Below are 20,233 nucleotides of genomic sequence, written 5' to 3' on the forward strand. Positions count from 1 at the left end.
AAAAAAGGATAATAAATTAGATGAAAACAGAGCCTCACAAAACCCAAGAACATGTTTAATTTGTAGCAGGCCTGCCTGTACTAAAGGTTTAACAGTTGCTGTAAATCCACATTCAACATGACTTATTCATTTAGAGCTGAATTCACATGTCTTCCAAATGGAACTTCTTGTAATAGGTACCACCCCTCACCCTGTCCATGCATTTGCTTTGTATGTTCTCCATGCTGTATCAAGATGCCCACATGCTACCCAGCAGACGTTGATCCACACTTCTGTACAGTATATGACATGATGCAATCTTTTAAGGCTGCTGAAACTGCCTATAAAACATCTTAAGCCTTTCTGTGTCTTTGGTCACAGTACGTGAAATTCAGGCTCTAAGCATCAACAATAAAAATCTAAACAAAATAAGAATCATATGTGTCCTTTTGGCAGCTGGTTCATAGTATGGATTGCACATACAAATAAGTTAATCTTATAGTTAGAAAAAAGGCGCTGCTAACATCATTTGTACTCTCTGTGTAGCTGAGCTGTTGACGTGGAGTAGACGGTTCCCAGGGAGTCTGCCCTGTGTTGTGGCTTTTCCTGCTGAAGAACTGTTAACACAGTACATATTTTTTAAGTATTTACGAGGGATTTGACAAAAATATATATTTGACAGTTGCATATTCTTTGCATTTGCAGCGGCTTCAGAACAGTTCTGTCATAAATGTCACAAATTAACATTCTGGTATGTGTGGTTTTTACAGTTTGGGTTTAGACAGGGTTGGCCTTCCATACACAGACTGATGTGTCATCCAGAAATCATCATGGGACAGTAATACTCCAGTTTTTATGGCAAATTCCAAGTTTTCTGGATTTGTTTTCGCCTTCACCATGTATGATTTTACCTCACTGGATTTCAAGTCATGATTTTAAATGTTCAACATTTTCCTGGAGTCTTAAAAAAATACTCAGCTGTGATATTTCCTTTTACCTTACCCTGGACTTACCCAGAAATATTGTTTACAACTTACACAATGATTAATTTCAGACAACCTATAAATGCATCCTTTCTGACATATTATGCAAAGTTTCCTTGCATTTTTTAAAACAAATTTCAGTATTTTATGATGCTATCTTAGGAAACATCAAGCAGGCATGTTTTTTTTTATTTTTTATTTTTTTGCTTTTTATGTTTAGCCATTAGTGGGCTTTAATTGACATCACGGTGACAGGAAATGAAATTCGGTGGGAAAGCATATAGAAAACGTCCAAGGGATGCAACACAAACATGGCTCTGACGGCCCTGCTGTGAGGCAGTAATTATTTGTCAATACAGGTCCTTGATTATGGGAGGGGCTTCTAATTACGTGGCCACCTAGATGGTAGTTTCCTCATGGTTGCCTTTTCACCCATGAGGTGTGTGTCACCGTGATATGGGGTGTCACTGGAGAGGACTAAAGAGGACCAGGGTTGATCCTGGGGATCAGACGGGGATAGGACCACAACCGAGTCCTGGGTTAAGTCGGATCCAGTGGTCTGGAATTGGTCGGCAAGAACCAAGCTGAGAGAAGACCAGGAGGGGGAAGCACTTGCTGGAAACACATCTTGGGCTGTCTCTCATTTATAACTTTAATGAATGCCTCTGAAGGGCTAAAAAAGTTTCTGGTTGCCGTGTCCTGCCTGTTTTTAGTTGCGGCCATGTGAGCCGGGCCGTATCAATGCACTGCAAGTTTCGAGCTTCCATCGGTGCTCTACTCACATCTGTGAAGTTTTCCTGTCACGTTTGGCACACACCTGTTTTGCATAGTGTATGTTAGGATAAAGTGTGTAAATTTCATAGTACTATGTCAGGTCCGAATAGACTGCTGTGAAGAAAAGTAAACTTCCCAATCCCCCACACCACAGCATCCTTGTCTCACATATTTAAGATCATGAATATATTTTTTCTGAATCAGACCCCTTTCTAACTTATGAATTATCTCTTTTGGTGCAATCTGACTTTGTTTAACTAGCCACCATGTTTAGTGTCTGATCAGTGCCAGACCAGTAGAATTAAGAAATAACATGAATAAAAACTGTTCCAGTTTAAAGATATTTAAGAACATATGAGAGACTACGGGTTATAAAGTCATTTCTAAGCCTTCAGGACTCCAGAAACCACAGTGGGGTTCACTGAACAGCCCAGAACAACATGTACAGCACTGACAGCCACACTTGCCTCAAGGGTGACACAACCAGTTTTTTTTTTTTTTTTTAAGTTTTGGGAGTACCTGGTTTTCATATGTTTTCTCTTTAGTATTTCAATTCATCATTTGAAAACTGATACTGATGTTAATTTGATGATCTGGAACATGTATGGTGACTGTTAAAATATGGACAAACATGAGAAAGCGCAAAAGTGATACAGTACCCAGTCAGTTTTTCCCAATGCTGTTAGGCATAATGTTACATAGCATTACAAAAGCATGTTCAAGCCTTTGTGAGATATCAAACAAACCATCAGGAAAACATATTATTCAATTTGCACCAAGCTAATCTTAAAGGCTGTTCAATTAATTAGGGTCAATTACTGAAAGAAAGTTCCAGAGGTTATCTGCTCTTGCCACATACTGCTCTCATTCATCCACCAACCCTCATGTGTGCTGTGATCCAAGGCACTGGCTGGCTGCACAATGGCCCTTTGGTGCAGCTGTAAATTGGGTGGTCCAGCTAATTCTCTCTGCCCAACTCAGTCAGGGATCCTGCTGTACTCTAAGTCCAGTAGAATTTGTTAAAGACTCAGATTTGAGATAATTTAGGCTTTAATGAAATTACCCAGAAGTGGAGGTCCAATGCGGATAAGAGATAAGAGAGGCGCGAATTTGCCGACAGCCACAGCAGGACCCATTCCCTCCAGGTCTGGTCTGTTGGGCTTTGTTTGCACGTCCTGCTTGGTGATCCCATCTAATTGGCCATCATTACATCCCACATTACCCTATCACGGCACAGCTAGAGGGGGGAAACAGACCATGGTGGTGGATGGCACGCTTTGGTAAGTCTGAATTACACAACTCCAGGGCCATGACAAATATTGGTGCTGTCGATAACTGTTAATGTAAGCCATAAAACAGATGCCCACGATGAAATAAAAACAAATATAGTCCAGTTAACCTTCTCGCAAGGCTGCATTTGACCAGTCAGGAAGGAACAGTGTAGGTCAAGCACACATGACAGCTATTCAGCCACAGTTATGTTTCACCCCGTTGTGTTAAGTGTTTATTAGTTTTAGTAATTTCAGCTTTTTTTTTTCTTGTCTCGTTGTGTGCACATGCCTGATTCACCCCCCACACACATTTCTAAATGTGTGTGTGGGGTGGATCTTGTTCTGTGTGGTCAATTGTAGTGTGATTTAATTGCTGCCGGTGTTTAAGGAACTCACTACCGCAACATTAAAAGTGGAAAAGCAATCCTTTATGGTAATAATCAGAGCTCAGCCGAACAAACAATAGTATGTTTATAGAGCTAAACGCGTGAACTAGGAATCATTGGAGACCGGGTAGAAAGTTGAGCCAAAGACAAAAACGGCAAAGATTACTTCCATACTTTTTTGTGACTCATGAGTTTAATTGTTTGTTTTTGTTTGGAGAGTCTGCTTATGTTAATTATGCTCTCCTCTGTTTGAGAGGAGAAAAAAAGAAAGAGGCAAAAATATTTTTCATCACAAACACAAACACTGACGAAATGCAAACATGAGAACCCCCCCACCACCACCACAACCACCATCACCTCCACCTTCATTCCCCAACACGCACACTGAAATCCACACCTCTCTGCGTCGCTGCTCACACTAAACGAAATTAAACATCTGCCTTCTTACTCAAGATTGCAAAAAAACTTGGCACATTTTACTAATTTTTCTTCCTTTTTTTCCCCTGGTCAGGTCTGGGATTCCCTAGCCACAGAAGAATTCAATTTACAGGCTTTTATTTAAATATCTATTTACTTATTTGTGTTGCTTGTATGGGATCTCAAACAAGTTCATTACTGAGAAGAGCTGTTGGAATGGTTGCCCAGGGACACTGGGCTTCATCTCAGACCACTGCAGGTTACACTTGGCCACTTTGGACCCTACAGACGAGGCCATAGCCTTGACCCATGTGTGGATCTGCTGGGGTTTGCTTGATTGAAGTGCACCACACTTGAGAACATCAGCGCCTTGCCTGCATCGAAATAATAAGCTGACCCAGAGAGCCGCACGCCTTTGAGCCGCAGCCAAGCCATCTGAATCCACTCTGCCCAAATGAGGACTTATTTTTCAAAGAGTCTCTCTCTGATGTGCGCTGGCTGACCCATGTTCTCTCTGTGTGTGCTGTGTATGTGTGCGCATTGCACAGAGAGAGGGCAGTGGAGGTTGCATTGGAAGAGAGCGGATCACGTCTGTGGTGGAGCAGTTTGTGTGATGAGTCACATGTTCCTGGAAAGTTGTATCTTCATCCTCTGGCAAAGTCCAAGTTTTTTGTTTTTTTTATGCAGTTAAGATTCCCTTGGTTTTGTTTTGTGTTTCACCTCAGCTATTAAGTATGAAGACACAATGTTTCTCCATAGCTTTTTAGTAACCTAGCAAAGCCAGATGGATGCTGTGCAGATTTAAAATTGAACTATACGCATCCATACGAAATCCGTCTGTTGAAAGTTTTCAGAAAAAGGATACAATTCTTTTAGCTGAATGCATAAATCCAGTGGACAGTGTTGTGCATGAATGCGTTAAATGAAAGGCGTTCAGTGAATAGGTTCATATTTTAGTGAATGGTGAACTCAATGGACCAGTTTTTAAATAATGAATGTGAACGACAGCGACCTCACTCTGAGAATAATGAGCAACACACACAGCTCATGATGGCGTTCGATTGATAACGTCCCTTTCGTTGGATGATGTCAGGTTTTTACAACACTTATTATAGCAAATGGCATGAGAGACCAGCATGTCTACTGTTAGTAGTAGTCTTCGCGATTCAGACTAATTTACTGGTATTTCTGATGTCAGTTTAGCAGAGCACTTTGCAAAGTTTTATGAACTAATAAAGGAAAACTCGGACAGAAAAAAAACTCACGTTTTTGTGCAAATTGTTCCCACCGGGACTTAACAAACAAATCTGTATGTCAGCCACTTCCACCTTAAATTTAAAGTGACACACTGAGTTAAGCATCCGAGTTATCTTGGGAAATATCTGCAACTAAATGAGCAACAGAATAAATCATTTTTGATTCAGATCTTTTCCGCAGAAACTTACTGTACCTGAATGTTTCTGAAGTTCAATGTAATTTGGCTAAATAAAGGGATCACTGCACATACAGTATACCCTGACTGCATCGAGTATTTTCCCTTCCTTTCTATATCATCACACATTTGAAGGGTTAATTATGAGGTTCTATTGTATAGGACTTTGGCTTCATTTACCAAATGAAGTTAAAATAGTTCATTTATAAGTTTGAAACGGTAAACTATGAATGTGAGCTAGTTCACTTTCATCTGTGCATTGAACTTAGTTCTTTTTAACGCTAATTCTTTTTAATTATGAACTGGCACAACATTGAAAGTGCCAGATGCCTCCCATGTTGAGCTTTAAGCCAATCACAGCAGCAGTAGTATCTATGACATATAACATTCTTGTTGTTTTCCACAATAAGCAGAGGAACTAATATTTTAAACTCTTACCAAATCCGGTCATGATGAACTAGCAAACATCTTCTCGTCCACAAAGGCACAAATCAAATCTTTTTGCCTGTTTTTCAAAAAGAAATAGAGAGTATCTCAGCTAAAACCAGCCATGTTTGTTTTGTCTTCCGCATCGTGTTGATGAGTTGATGTCATACACATCGCTGCATTTCATTGGTCCAAAACATTTCTGGATGGAGGATAATGCATCGGCTGGCCTGCAGCAAGATGTTTGTGAATTACCAAATCTGGGACAATCAGTCTTTCCTGCAAGGTAACCTCTCTTGTATCCTGTCAAAAAAGAAAATCAGAATAACATTTTAGACAGGACTCAATACGTATATTACATCAGAAACTAGCAATATACATCTTCAAGTCAAAGCCTTAGAAGTTAAAAAACTGACTTAAACGTACAGGTGATCCACGCTGATACAAAGTATAAAGTTTCGCCACACAAAAGGTTTTAAATTTTGCATCTTGAAATTTCACATTTAGCCACTAGGAGTGCTAGACTTGTATCTTCCTGGTTTAGCACTCCTGAAAGCAACTGGCAACCCTGCACTGTCGTAAAATGAAAAAAAGTCTCCATTTGTGTTTTGTAATCTGCTACATCAGAGATCCAAATAATTTCTGATCTGGTAGATTTCCTCTCAGTTTTTTTTTTTTTAACAACAACTTCTAGATAGTTAACTTTCATGTTAAAGGGGAGTACAGATTGCCATAACACGGCTGGGTCACATGACTCTTTCTGTAGCAGATTTAACCGTCTCATGTTAGAAAGCCAAGTTTTTGGAAAGTTGCAACGCGTATGGATATGTCATTACATTGTCAATACGAGCCGAGGGCAGTATGTACTTTAGAACTTCGGTCAAAAGTTACACATTGTGGTTTTAAAATGCTGAACTAAATTGTATACTGTATCACAACTAAAAACATTGTGATTTACATGACATTGACCAATCAGCTGATAAAAACAAACCTTTTGGTCATGAATCAGGTTAAAAAACATGTTAGAGAACCTGAACATAGAAAGCCACAAGGGTATATTTGCTTTGTGTACAAGGTGGAAAAATGTATTCATAATTACAAACTGTGATCAATGATCACAAGTATTACTACAGACCAGCGTTGTATGTACAGTAGCGGTTTAAAATGTTCTGTTTCCATGATGGGTCCTTGGCAGGTCCTTTGCTGGTACAGGTCCATGGGGGTAATGTAATCCCCTATGATGAGGCTGTCACTGAGGCATCACCCCTAAGCTGCCATTGGTAGAGTTACTGTAAACATGGACACTCCCGGCAGAAAAAGGTGGGCCACTTCAACGGCTTGTATTTGGAGGGAGGTTGGCCGAATTTGGATGGAAACTGGTGGGCCATCTGATTGGCTTTCATCCTAAAAGGGAGCTTTTAAAATGTTACTACTGTAATACTAGCATTAAATGCACTTTCACAATGGTCTAGCCATATTACACTTAGAGTATCTACAGCATGATCTGTTTAATTTAAATTTGAGCGTCTTAGCTACACCTTGCTAAGATAAAATAGATTATATTTTTCTGTTATATCTATCTGTTAAGGAGAAACCTTCCAACTCTTCATCAGGTGTGACCCCTTGTAGATACTACACCTAAAGAATTAAGCTGTCATGTTTATAGGTTACAATGGCAACACCCATGTACACGTCACTGAATCGGTTGCATTACCAGGAGTGCTACTATACAGCAGAGGAGAAAAAAATGGTGCAAGGTGCCCAACTAAACATAATTTCTTTTATTTTTGTAAAACACCTTGCAGCTTGTAAAATGAGGGGATTTGACCTGAGAAATGGAGGTATGCCCGACTATGGAGGCTGAAATATACGTGTAGCTCACAGTATATTCACAGTCAGCTCAAGAATGAGGGAGCCTTTGGTTTTAGTTCATATTTAAAGTTCTTCATTGGGAAGTTGCACATAAGAACTCTTATCTAACAATCTTCAAGCTCAAGGACATTTACTCCCTCAGGATAAAATGTGTTTCCTCATTTAGTTTAACTTTTGAAATGTGGTTTTAAGATCTTAACGTAAAAGAAAAGCCATTAACAACCCCCCCACACACATACACCCTCCCCACTACCACCCAGAGATTATTAATCTGTTCTCAATTGCATCTTTATTTCAATCCCAGCAAGTAAAACTTAACATATTTTTGATGGCAGGAAAATTCTGTTAAAAGGCTCTCAAATACTTAAATATGATCTTAACAGAAAATAAAAACGGTGTAAACAGTAACACAGTAAGAGTAAATTAATTTTTCAAACAAATCTTTGCACTATTCAACCAAATCATACATTAGATTTACACAGCATAATCTATTACGTTTAAATATAATAATATGTTTAAATTTGATATTTATTTTTCTCGAAGGACAGAATAGTTTAACTAATACAGTAAGTAGTGCCTAAGGTCAGAACAAGGTGACAGATTACTGTAAGCTTTTCATTTTTCTTACAACAAAAGCAAGGATGTCCTGTTTATATCAACAGCTACCTGAAGGGTAAAGGGTTTGTAACTTCTTTTTTTTTTAAACACAAAGAATTTTGAACAACTTAAAAATATCTCTGACCCAGGCTAGTTATATATATATATATATATATATATATATATATATATATATATATATATATATATATATATATATATATATATATATATATATATATATATTATAATCAATCTGATTTATTTGGGGGATTTTAAACAGTTCCTTGAAAACCTTTTCACAGCTTCACTCTGGGTTTAAAGACATTTGGCATTTAATACACGAAAGAGATTAATCTTAATTAATTATTCTCATCAAGGGTACTTTTATGTGTGTTCCCACTAATTAAATGGAAAATAAATTTACATGTTATTCATAGAAAGCAGCCTCTACCCCCATCCAATCTCACGCTGAAAGTGTTAGTAGACTTTAGATGACAGCCTGACAACCGGATGAGTTTGAGAACCTATGTAAAATGAGAGTCGTTGGAAAAGGTCAAAGAAATGAAGGCTTCCTAAGTAAATTGTTGAAGGCTGGCTGGGGTCTCAACTTTGGTAAGACTTCATTTAATAGTACTCACATACCAAGTAGGCCTCAGCATTCCCTCTGCCCGTTTTTCCTCACTTTGACAAATCCGTTCAACAACTGACATCTGTTTGAATTCAAGAGAAAAAGCTGAGATTCTGGTATTCCTTTCATGCACCTCAGTTTATTTACTTCTCTTTCTTGATTAAAACGGTTGCTGGTCGCCCCATCCTCACAAGCTCTGATCCAGTAGACACTCAGCAGAGCACATAACTGGGAATAAATCTGGAATCAGTGGGATATTTTCTGGTAGGACGCTTGGCCAAATGGGGAAATCTATCAATCAGTGGTCACTTGCAAACACCTCGGAGGGAAAGAAAAGGAGAAGTGCACGCAGGGAGAAAAGAGAGGGGAAAAGAGGACGACATCACCGTGCAATGTGCTCCCTCAGCACAGCTTCTCAGATGTGGTCTGGCACCTAGTTCACAAAGCCATCCAGATCCACACATTGCCTTCATATATCTCTGGAAAAGGGGTGAGTGGAGAGTGTGTGATGGCCGAGGAATGAAGGGGGGGCAAAAAGTGGGAGTGGATGACAGAGAAGAAATAGGAGGGGTGGGTAGCACTTGAGCAGGGAAGGGGGGCTTATAAGAAGAAAGCGAAGAGCGTGTCTTTGAGTTTACTCACACTGAGTCGCTGCCAGAAACTTTAGACCACATAAGCGATTCACTTTTGTCATCTTTGCTGACCCAGTCCCATGTAAAAGATTGATGAGCGAGATGATGAACTAAAATAAACCAATCTCGCAGTCACTCATACAGACAGACAGCCATGGAGCAGACAAGCAGGCCCTCTTCAGTGAGCAAAACCAGGCGCAGAGTCTCTTTGGCCAAGATCACCCCTCCTCTCCTTTCCTTCCCCTCTTAAACGGTCATTCAGTAGCAGCCTGCTGCCCTCTTTTGTCTAAACAATGGCTTTACTGAACAAACAGGATTAAAGTTTTACAAGTTTTTAAGAAAAAGGCCTAACCAAAATATTCATAGATCCTTCCTCAATATTTAATGCTACAATCAAAAACTTCTACGTTATTTTTCATTCATGAATTTCAGGCGTCTTTAACTAGAAATCATGTGATATGCATTTGAATTCAGCCCCGAGTGTCAACATTTTTTAAGTCCAATTTGCGTACAGATACAGCTGAAAATCTTTAAGGGTATGTCTGTACCAAAGTTTGCCACTTTCATGAAGAAAGAAGCGCAGGCTTGTTCAGATAAAATGTAGAACAAGGTGATCATCGTTTTTTACATCAATTTGTTTGATTCTCAGTTGAATTTTGGTTTCGACATTGACTAGACCATCCTGAGAAATTCCTATGCTGTTATCTAAAGCATTCTACAGCATGATTAGGGTAAACAATCTGCTGGAAGGTGGATCAACAGCCACACTCAAATTTTCTGCAGCTCTTAATTCAAGGATTACCCAGTGTTCAATTCCACCAATCTGAGTATAAATTCTGTTAAGTTTCCCCGTCCCTTTAGTCTAAATAAATGACTATATGATCCCGGCTTCATTGTGTTTCACTGTTGTTTTTGGTCGTACATGCTTACTGTTTCACATGCATCCCCAGTAATTTCAAATCTCCTAATGTTTCATGATATGGCCACTCAATGGTGTTAATAAAATCCAAATGTCATGTATTGCATTAACAAACCTTGAAACACATAAAACACATCACTACAATGGGTGAAAATAGCTGTCGTGAAGCGCTCTGAAATAACAAACGCCAGAAACCGCTGCAAGAGTTCCGCATAAGACTACTGTTCTGACTGAATGATCACTCTTCTCTCTGTGCATGAGGAAAACCTCCTCGCTGCCTGGCCACTGTCAAATCCTTAACTGTGTTTGCCAATCAGCATCGAGCAGCCAGCTTCACGATCTGTCCCTGCTCCATAGACCCCCTAAGAGGTTTAGCCTCACTGGAAGTGACATGTTTTGGTGTGTTATCCAATCAAGACTCCTCTTAAGCACAACGCCTCACAGTGATTACTCATAGAGGCTGACCGCTAACCCTAATGCTCCAGAGCGGAGGGAAGTTCATGTTCGAGAGCAGAATAAACAGATGATTAATGTGCAACACACCAATGAAATCGGGTGCATTTTTGTGCGTATTTAATGCAGTTTAATGACTACATTTATGAATTTTTTTTTTTTTTTTTTTTTTTTACCAGAAATTTGATTAAATTTACAGGGGAGATTTAGCCTCCCTAGAATTGAATGAGAAATTTCCACTGTTGTTGGTCTGACTAGATCATCTTCCTTTCACATGTTTGACGTTTTCCTTATTTGGCATGCTAAACTTCCTGCTACTTTTCCATGAAAGGCCAGATTGCAGGAATAATAGTTTTCCTATGGAATATTTTCCCTCGTGAGCTGAGTATCAGTGCAGCTCCTCCAAGGTAACCATGGGCCTCTTGATTGGGTATCAGTTTAATCCTAAATGTGCGAAGACTGCTTAAGTGGAAAACCATATAATAGAAGTTTTGCAATGGTTTCACATTTTTCCCACACTATTTTTCAGATTAACTAATCAGCTCTATTTGAAATGTTCCAATACATGATTATACATGATTTGTCTGCATTGTTCCTTGGTCTTCATGATGCTATATTGTTCTCCAACAAACCTTCAGATGAACAGTTATAAAATATATCTCAATTTTAAAACTACCCCTTTTCACGCTGTTTGCATTTGCATTTTTCAATTTAAAAATATTTTTTGATAATTAGGATTACCTGCACAGATTATCCTCTATTAGTCTTAATCCCCAAAATATACACAGACATTTGTTACAAAATGGCAGAAGAAATGAGGGGTGCAAAAACTTTTAACTTACACTAAAAGGATGGATTTCTGTGTTTATTTAAAATTATTTTTCCTATGAACAGGAAATACACACAGCATATCCAGCATCTGAATTATGAAACAGTTTTAAATACACAATGTGTTACAAATATATGATGTAATTGCACCACTTAGTGCTTCCTCTAAGCCTCAACAGTATACAGAGCAGTGGCTTTTATGAATCCATAAAATGACATCTTGTTTTAACGAGAAAAGAAATTCATTGCTACCGTAATTGGTAAGTGCCCAAATCATTAAGCCCTAATGCGGGGCATTTCCTTTGGAGGTAGTTTCCATTTAAGAGACAAGTGTCTAATTGGTGAGTTGTTGAAAAGCACCACTACCTCCCCAGAGATCGTTTCGGAAATCATATAGAGGATAATTCCCTTTCAATTAAAAGCCACACTATTCTAGGTTTTGATTTAATTGAATGCGCTTATTCAAATTGAGAGGGTGGGTTGGGGGTAGTCGGGAGGTGGGGTTCAGCACCATGATTCCATTAAGGTTGGAATATTATGAGGCCAGTGCAAAAATATCACTCTGTCCCAGGAAAATAGAGCAATATCAGAAACAGATTGCTGGAAAGACAGAACACTCCAAAGTAGACGGCGGCCGGCACGGCTGCAGATTGGATAAACAATGTTCCGAGGAGAAAGCATAATGCTGAATAAAGATGGCCTGCCGCCACTACTGCCGCCATCCTATTTGAATATTATGGGAATTAATTTGTCAGCCGAGTGTGAACAGTGCGACTATTTGTCTGGAGACTGAAAAGATTGCCGTTTTCAAAGAAACGCATGTGTAGAATATTACCGGAGTAAAGCAGCAGTTTGGGTAAAACACGGTTTCAGTGGGAAATATTGGTGGCTACCAGGTCTTTGACTGGTTAGCACAACGCCTGGAGCCAATTCAATTTTATTAGAGTTGCAGCTCAGGAAAAGGACTCAAAACTTGGCGAAATTACAAATCTAGTTTCTTAAGAAAAAAAAAGAAGAAAAAGCTAAAAAAGTTATCTCCATCGCCCCATCTCACTGTTTGTTCAGTCAACTCTCCCGCTCCCTCCCCTCCTCCCACCTCCTCTCCCTGGCAGGTGTCACACCCACACTGTGGCCTCTTGGCTGCAGTAGCAGTGCAGAGTGCAGAGATAAGGGCTGTACGGAGACAAGCGCACATCCTGTATGAGGTTAGGGCCCCACCAGCAGTGCACTCCGCTGCAATGTATGTACAAGTGTGCGTGAGTGTGTGTGTGTATGTGCGACCGCAGGCTTCTTCCCGTCTCCACGCCAATGAGGACAGAGCCTGCGGTTGCCAGGCGCAGGTGTGTGTGTGAGCAGCGACAAAGAGAGACCTGAGAAACTCCGCCGTGTTCTGATCTCATGGTCGTTTTGATAAGTCTGCGCGCAAACAAGGTCAGGGAGGGTTAGGCGGCCCTGCCGTTATGACGGCGGTCTACAATCGTGATCTCACTGTACTCTCCAGCTTTCAACTCCCCTCAGAGAGGCTTGTCTGCGGTTTCTGAGATGAAAATGCTCGGCACAAAGGTTTCAGTGTCTATTTCATTGTCAAATATCCTCACAGATCTTTTCCTTCTGTTTTTCTTGTCGCACTCTGGAGGGAGGGGGAGGCCTGTGAAACTTGTTGGTGGGCCAGGATTGAAATTCAAATCATAGTCGCGGAGCCATTTATCAAAGATGGTGTGTGCATAAGCTGAACTTTGACAGCCCGAAAAATCTGAGTTTATTCACTCTTTCCGCGCAGTTCGTGGAACTAAGATGCCCTCTCATGGCTGCACGAGCACGCACATGGCGAGGGAAAAGTGAAAGCGAATCTCCCTCAAACTGAGCGAGGATGGACGTGTTCAGTGTGGCAACGACACACGTTGTCAGCACTGAGAGGCGTTTGAGCTTCCTGCTCTGTACTGTAAATCGCTCAGCCTTCATCCGAACCTCGCTGTGAGGTCTAATGTAGGCATCATCGTTGCCGCTGACGTGTGTCTATAAGGAAAAATCTGTGTTTACCAGCTTTGTGTGAACTTATGAATTTATGTATGCACATGTGTGATAACAAATTTTCCAATATAGCTAAAGCTGTGATATTGCTTGCAACTACTGAAGTTTATGCATGCTTGGCAGCCTCAAACACACACAAACACACACACACCGGATATCATCTACAGGCCATCTCACAGGCCATCCCATCAAAGGAGCGACTATTTCTCCCTCTTCCCTCCCCCCCTAAATCTGACACTGCTCTCATAATAAGCAGCCTTGCATATCAGCTCAGTGGCAAAAAGATGCAACTGCTCAACTGCTGAGAAGAAGAGGAGAAAAGAAGGTAGGAAGTGATGGGAAAAGGAAAGAGGAAGGTGAGGTGGAGGTGCGGGGAGTATGGATAGAAATCGCAAAGACTTCTGTCACTTCATGAAAAATAGCTTCCCCTTTGGACGGAACTTCACAGGCCACAATCAAGCGCTGCCAAGACGCTGCAATCGTGGCAAATCAAGTCAGCATCTATTAATAATATTTCTGGGGCTGCTGCGGTGAGTGCGCGCCGTGTCCTCCCGCTGTCACAGCCCCGTGATGGAGCGCTGCCTTTATCTCAGCCCTGGCACGCTTCTGTCACCGTGATAAACAATTCACACACAAATATGAATAAGGATCCTCCCAGTAGGCCCCTGCACACCCTGCCTTTCCCCCCCTCATTTTGCTAGATGGGGGGAATGTAATCTTCGAGCTTGGTCTTCGCTCTCCCCTTTTCCTCCCTTTCCCACTCTCTCTATCACCCCTCTTTTCTCCATCTATCTCATCTTTCCCCCTCTTTTTTCCCCTGCACACCCTCCCTCCGTTCCCTCTGCCACCTCCTTTCTCTTTCTTTTCAATCTGTCTTTCAAAGATATGTAAATGACCTCGAGATGGGACCCCAGCGCGTAGGTGGTGTAGCGTGAATGTCAAAGCCCGGGCCTGTGAACCCTGCACACTTGCGAGCACGTTCACACACATGCACGGACACATCAACACACATACTCTTGCACTGTAAAGATGTCTACTTTGCATGCTCACTCGCCAATCAGCTGGTTGGATATATCTTAAGAGGCACCCAAAGTAAAATAAAAATAAAAAGCTCACATAGGCATAAATGACGAGCTCAGATTTCTTTGTATCTTTCTGCGCTGTCACCGTTAAGTCACAGTCCAGTTGTAAGGCAGCTCTTCTGAAACTCCATCAATTAAAATTTCTCGAAATTAGTGAGTGAAAAGTGATAATTAATGGATGAGCCTTTGTGTTTCGTTTCACTGCCTGCCAGCTGTGCCGACTGCCATTCTGAACGCCACCTTTAATGCTGTAATTATTCAAAGATAATTCTCTATTTAAATATTTTCAAAAGAAAAGAAACATTTGCTGGCACCTCAGTAAAGACATAGGCCTTAAAACCTGGTTTTCTTTTCAGCAGAATTTAAAATAAAAAAAAATAGGCTGTTGGTTGTAAAATTGGTGAAAATGTGGTAAAAAATTATTGTTTTTAATTAAAAACAGTTAAATCAACAGTTGCAGTAAACTAGGCAATTCATTTATTTCATATTAATTTGTTTAAGCTTATCTATCTTTGGAACTTTTATTCATAATCAAAGATATCCTGTCTCCCTGAGGTGAGAATGCACTAGAAGTTATTTTTATTACCCTCATATTTTGGCAAATATTTTATAATAGGTTTATGTGGAACAATACTGAAGATATGACACACTGTTATTATGTAAAATAGTCAGAATACAGCTTGTATGTGGTATTGTTTGTACAACATTGCAAGTTTATTCTCAAATAAAACCCAGCCATAAATGTCTACACTATTTGTAGGTAAAGTGTCCAATCCTCAGCATTTTGTATGTCTGCCATTAGTTTCCTGCAGTGCCCTAGCTCTTGTTGGCACGGCGTTCGCTAGACCTCTACAGGTTCCTAGTTCCCTTCTCCATGGAAGTGTCACAGTAACTGGTGGAAATTAGAAACTTCTTGCTCCTCAGCCTCACATTCAGGAGGTTGTACATCTGAACATGTGCACAGCAATCTTTGTAGATCACATACAACATGCACAATTATTGTACTTAATGAAAAAAATACCATGAGCAATTTAGCACAATTTATTCTAAATATTTGAAGATCAGGCTCTTAGTTCCTTTGGCAAGATGGTGGTCATCTTGGAGGTTGATTTCTGATTATTGTATGGAGAAGGGGCAAAATTTTTCATTTCAGGGAAAGATACATACTGTGATTGAGCAAACTGTTTGAAAACAAAAAACATCATAAACATAAAGTAAATTATGGTTTATTGGAGCAGGGCTGACAGCTGTGATTCTTTCTCCATCAAATTGTCTTTTTTTCACAGTGGCACAGTGCATTCGCACAAATGTAATGATGAAACCGTTTTTCATCCGATCCTATCTGCATAAGTAACCACATGCTTACTTCAAGCACCCGGCTTATTGGCTGACAATCATAACAGAAGCCTTCACTGAGCTGAACAATGGAAGTATATAAATTAACTGCAAGGGCACTTTATAGGCACCTTTGGAGGCCATATTGAGGGCTTCGTATCTGAATCCAAACTACCAGGACATTTCAAATCAAATATTAGATAAACAGTCAAATTAAGATATACATCCTTGGGAAAAAATGTGGGCTAAAAAAAAAGAAGCCATAAAAATGGAGCCATGCCTCTGGATTTTCTAGTAACAGTGTATCCAAAGAGCGGTCCCCGGGACATTTGCTACCCTCCCTCAAAAAATTTTTTTGTACAGTTCATGATCACAATTACAAATTTTTGCAAGTTTAGCCCACCAGCACAGGCAATGAAATCATTATTGTGGGGCCAAAGGTTACCTGAAACATTGAAACCCTTTTGTTTGTTACTGAAATTAAGTTATAATCTTTATATCTTTGAAAGAAACACATACTCTTGAAACAGATTTACTAGAGAAAGTAAAAATTAGTGGCCCATATAAAAAGACAAGTTAATGTTTTTCTTTAACAAAGCAGCCTAAAAAATGCAGAATGAAAAAAATTGCATGTCTGATTTTGGTTTTTAAAAACCCACAATGACTTCCTTTTTTTCTGTAATTGCATATAAATATTCTCATGTCACTCACAGCTACTTTGATAATGTCACTTTTTGCCAGAGTGGTAAAGATTGTATACTTTATAGGTCTAGAGAGATTGTACAACCATGACTGGTCATATAACAACTCCCTCTTGCTTACACTCTGTATAATATTAGAGGATGGAACTCTGTTACTTTGGAAACAAGATTTATTGTTGTAAGATTTGTGAATTCGCAAACTCTTGAAAGCCCATCTTACAAGGTGCCAGCAGATGCTTTCTGCTTGATACAAAAATGTTTCAGACCAATCAAATGCAGCGAAGTGTATGATGTCAACGTTTCTACCAGAAGTGGAAGGATGAGGCAAAACAAACATGGCTGCACCAGTTTTAGTTGGAATACCTTCTATTTATTTTTTTAAAAATTATCAAAGGACACGATTTTTGTCTTTGTGGATGGGAAAGATGGTTGTATATTTCTTTTGACTCATTCGATTTCATTTATCGGTTAACTCCGTCAATTGTGAAACAAATCAAGTTGTTACTGCTGCTTTGACTGGCTAAAAAGGGTCAAGAGACAGGTACCCAATCAGCAAAAAGAACTGTACTACATGTCCCTCCCTTTTACGGACACTTTCTACAGGAGCCTTCCCAGATTGATATGTGTAGTTACATTTGAAATCTTCTCAATGTCAATTAGTTACAGAAGACAAAAAAAATTGGGCTACCAGCAATTGGTTCACTTATTATTCTATTAAAGTCAAATTCTTAACTATTTGGGGGTTTTTTTGTTGTCTGTATTTTTATGTTTAATAAAAGTTATTCACATTGAGTTGTGTGACTGAGAGAACATATTAAAAAATAGTTTTCAGGTTGCCAGGTAATTTACTTGCATCTATAAAATGATATGGGAACAAAATTGATATTAAAAAATGATTGTTCATCGAAGAAAAGCCTTCAAAACGTCACATATATTCCTCCATCACTTTGCTGTCAAACAGCACAGACGACCCCTCACTTTCTGTCATATACTGCCTCTCATAACCAAACCCAAAGGCAAGTTAAGTTAAAAAAAGAATACTTTAAAGTGGTTATATCGGGGAGGAGTAAGCACTACGGTAAGCCTAGTTTGACATTTTGGATCTATATCTTATTTCCACTGCAACCCTGAAATATATCTCTTTGTGTTAATAAGTTGTGAGACAGGATGTATTGCTGTGCCCTTCTACATTTAACAGTCCTGATACACTTAAAACTCCCAATATGAGGCTCAGGTTCATTGTAATTAGACGTTGCGGTGCTTAAGCGTTTCGTTCATTAATTTTGTAAAAAATAATTATAGAATGGGACAAATTTCCTTTTTGGATGGACTCATTTAAAGCAGAAACACTGCTGTGTAGAGGATTTGGCGAAACAATAATACCATTACTGCCGCATGACTCCTAATTTAAGTCTCAGTTGTGCTGTAATTGTTAGGCCCCTGAAAAATGGACTCCAGTTTTAGCTTTGCAGGCTAATTCTTATGTTAACTAAGCTTATGTTCTATGGGAGAAAAGACAGGAGGGATTAATATTACTAAAACCATCTACTCAGCCACTTTCTAATTCTGCAAATTATCTAGAGTTTATTTGTTGTTATTTTTTTAATTCTATAAAATTAGAGGGATTGTGCCTTTTTTAGTTTTATTTTAGGTTCGAAGTGGTTTATTTTAGTGCAAGGTTCTTTTTGCTATAGATATATGTTCAGCCTGAAATTGGGAATTGCAGAGTGCCAAGATGGAAAAGTCTATTTAAAATTTTTTTCTAAGTTCAGAAAATAAGTTTTCTTCCAACCCTGACCTTTTAAGCCAAGATGGTTGCCCTACATGTAAAATGGTAAAGGCTACTATAAGTGAAATACTTCTTTTAACATTTGGGATTTACTTTAGAACTCTTTTAGCGTACCTATGGTTACACTGCTTAAAAGGATAAGTTCCTAAAATTCAGATTGTTGTGGATTTGTATTGCTAAAAGTGGTAAGATGTGGATGTGGAATTAAATATATGCTCTTATTACAAAACTTGGTTATGTAAAGTGCAGAGCTATCTTCAATTCCAAAATCCATATTAGACGGAATGCAGTATTATTCTATGAATGTATAAACCAGCTGTTCCGCTGAAAACTTCTGATGTTTATTAGAGAAAAAAGCATCATACTGGACATCGCATTGAGAAATGTGGGTTTCAGATGAACTGAGAGTTATCCAACTAAGGTTTTGCTGAGACATGAATGCCAAACTAAACCGAAAGGCATGAAAAGGTGACTATCAATCCAATAAGTAGCACAGAGGATCATGTTAACCAGTGATGTAACACAGTACAAATACTTTGTTACCTTACAGTACGTAGGTAGAAATTTTGGCTATATATATATATATATACTGTATACTTTACTGGAGTAATTATTTTAAGACACCGTTTTTACTTCTACTCCTTTTTGCAGTTTTCTCTACTTTTTACTTCTTGCATTTAACAAATAGATTTATTTTGTTACATTTGAGCTTATTTTCGTTATGGCCTGTTGGTATTTAAAAAAGATATAACCAGAAAATGTATTTATTTCTGGTGGGAGTCAGTGCTGCACCAACTTATTCAGCAATTACCAAAATAAATAGATTTTCAAGATGATGCCAAGTTAAATTTGACACTGTTACCATTAGTTATAAAACTATGAAAATTAAGGAATTTTAGGAAATAATTATCCAGAATTGTAGAAAATGTTCCTATAATAGGGTAGTGCAGTAACCAGGATAATGTTTAAAGCATCTCTTCTTTACATTTTTGATGCTTTACTTTTATACTTTACATAGTTTTAAAAGAGGTACTTTTACACTTTCACTTGAGTGAAAAGCTTAAGTTGATACTCTAGCTTCTACAAAAGTATTTTAAAAAAGTAGGATTAAACTTCTACTTGAGTAATATTACTTTTACATCTAATACTATTGACACCTCTGATTTTAATAATGAATGAATAAGTCATCAGGGCAAATCAAGGGTTGGGGAGCAAGTCTCAAGACCATTTTCTTGTCTCTGTCTTGGGATGTGATATGATGCCTCAGTCTTGGTATTGGTCTCATATTGTTGGGCCTCGAAAAACCTGGTCCGGGATGGTTTGGGAACCTGTTGTTTGTTTTTCACAAAGAACACATAACTCTTTTTGATGTTCCCTGCAAACACCCATAAGGAAAAATCACAATCTTATAATAATAAATCTAAATGAAGCCAATATGTTGTGCTTTTACAAAAAAAAACGGTTAGCTGTTGCTTTAGATAAGTTGACATGTTACAAAATGCATTTTAAACAAAAAGTTTTAGAAACTTATCAAGTTTTCATTAGTATTACACATATTCTTTATAATTCATATAACAAACCTTTATCACTCTGAGGTTTCTTTAATCAATCAACATGTAACATGTCTTCATCGTAAACTGATTTACTCTGTTTGGTAATTGTTTAATGATGCATGGTTGCATTTAATAATGCACT

The sequence above is a fragment of the Cyprinodon tularosa genome, unplaced genomic scaffold, assembly GCF_016077235.1.
Source record: "Cyprinodon tularosa strain WSP-4 unplaced genomic scaffold, ASM1607723v1 ctg22, whole genome shotgun sequence".
NCBI classification, from domain to species: Eukaryota; Metazoa; Chordata; class Actinopteri; order Cyprinodontiformes; family Cyprinodontidae; genus Cyprinodon; species Cyprinodon tularosa.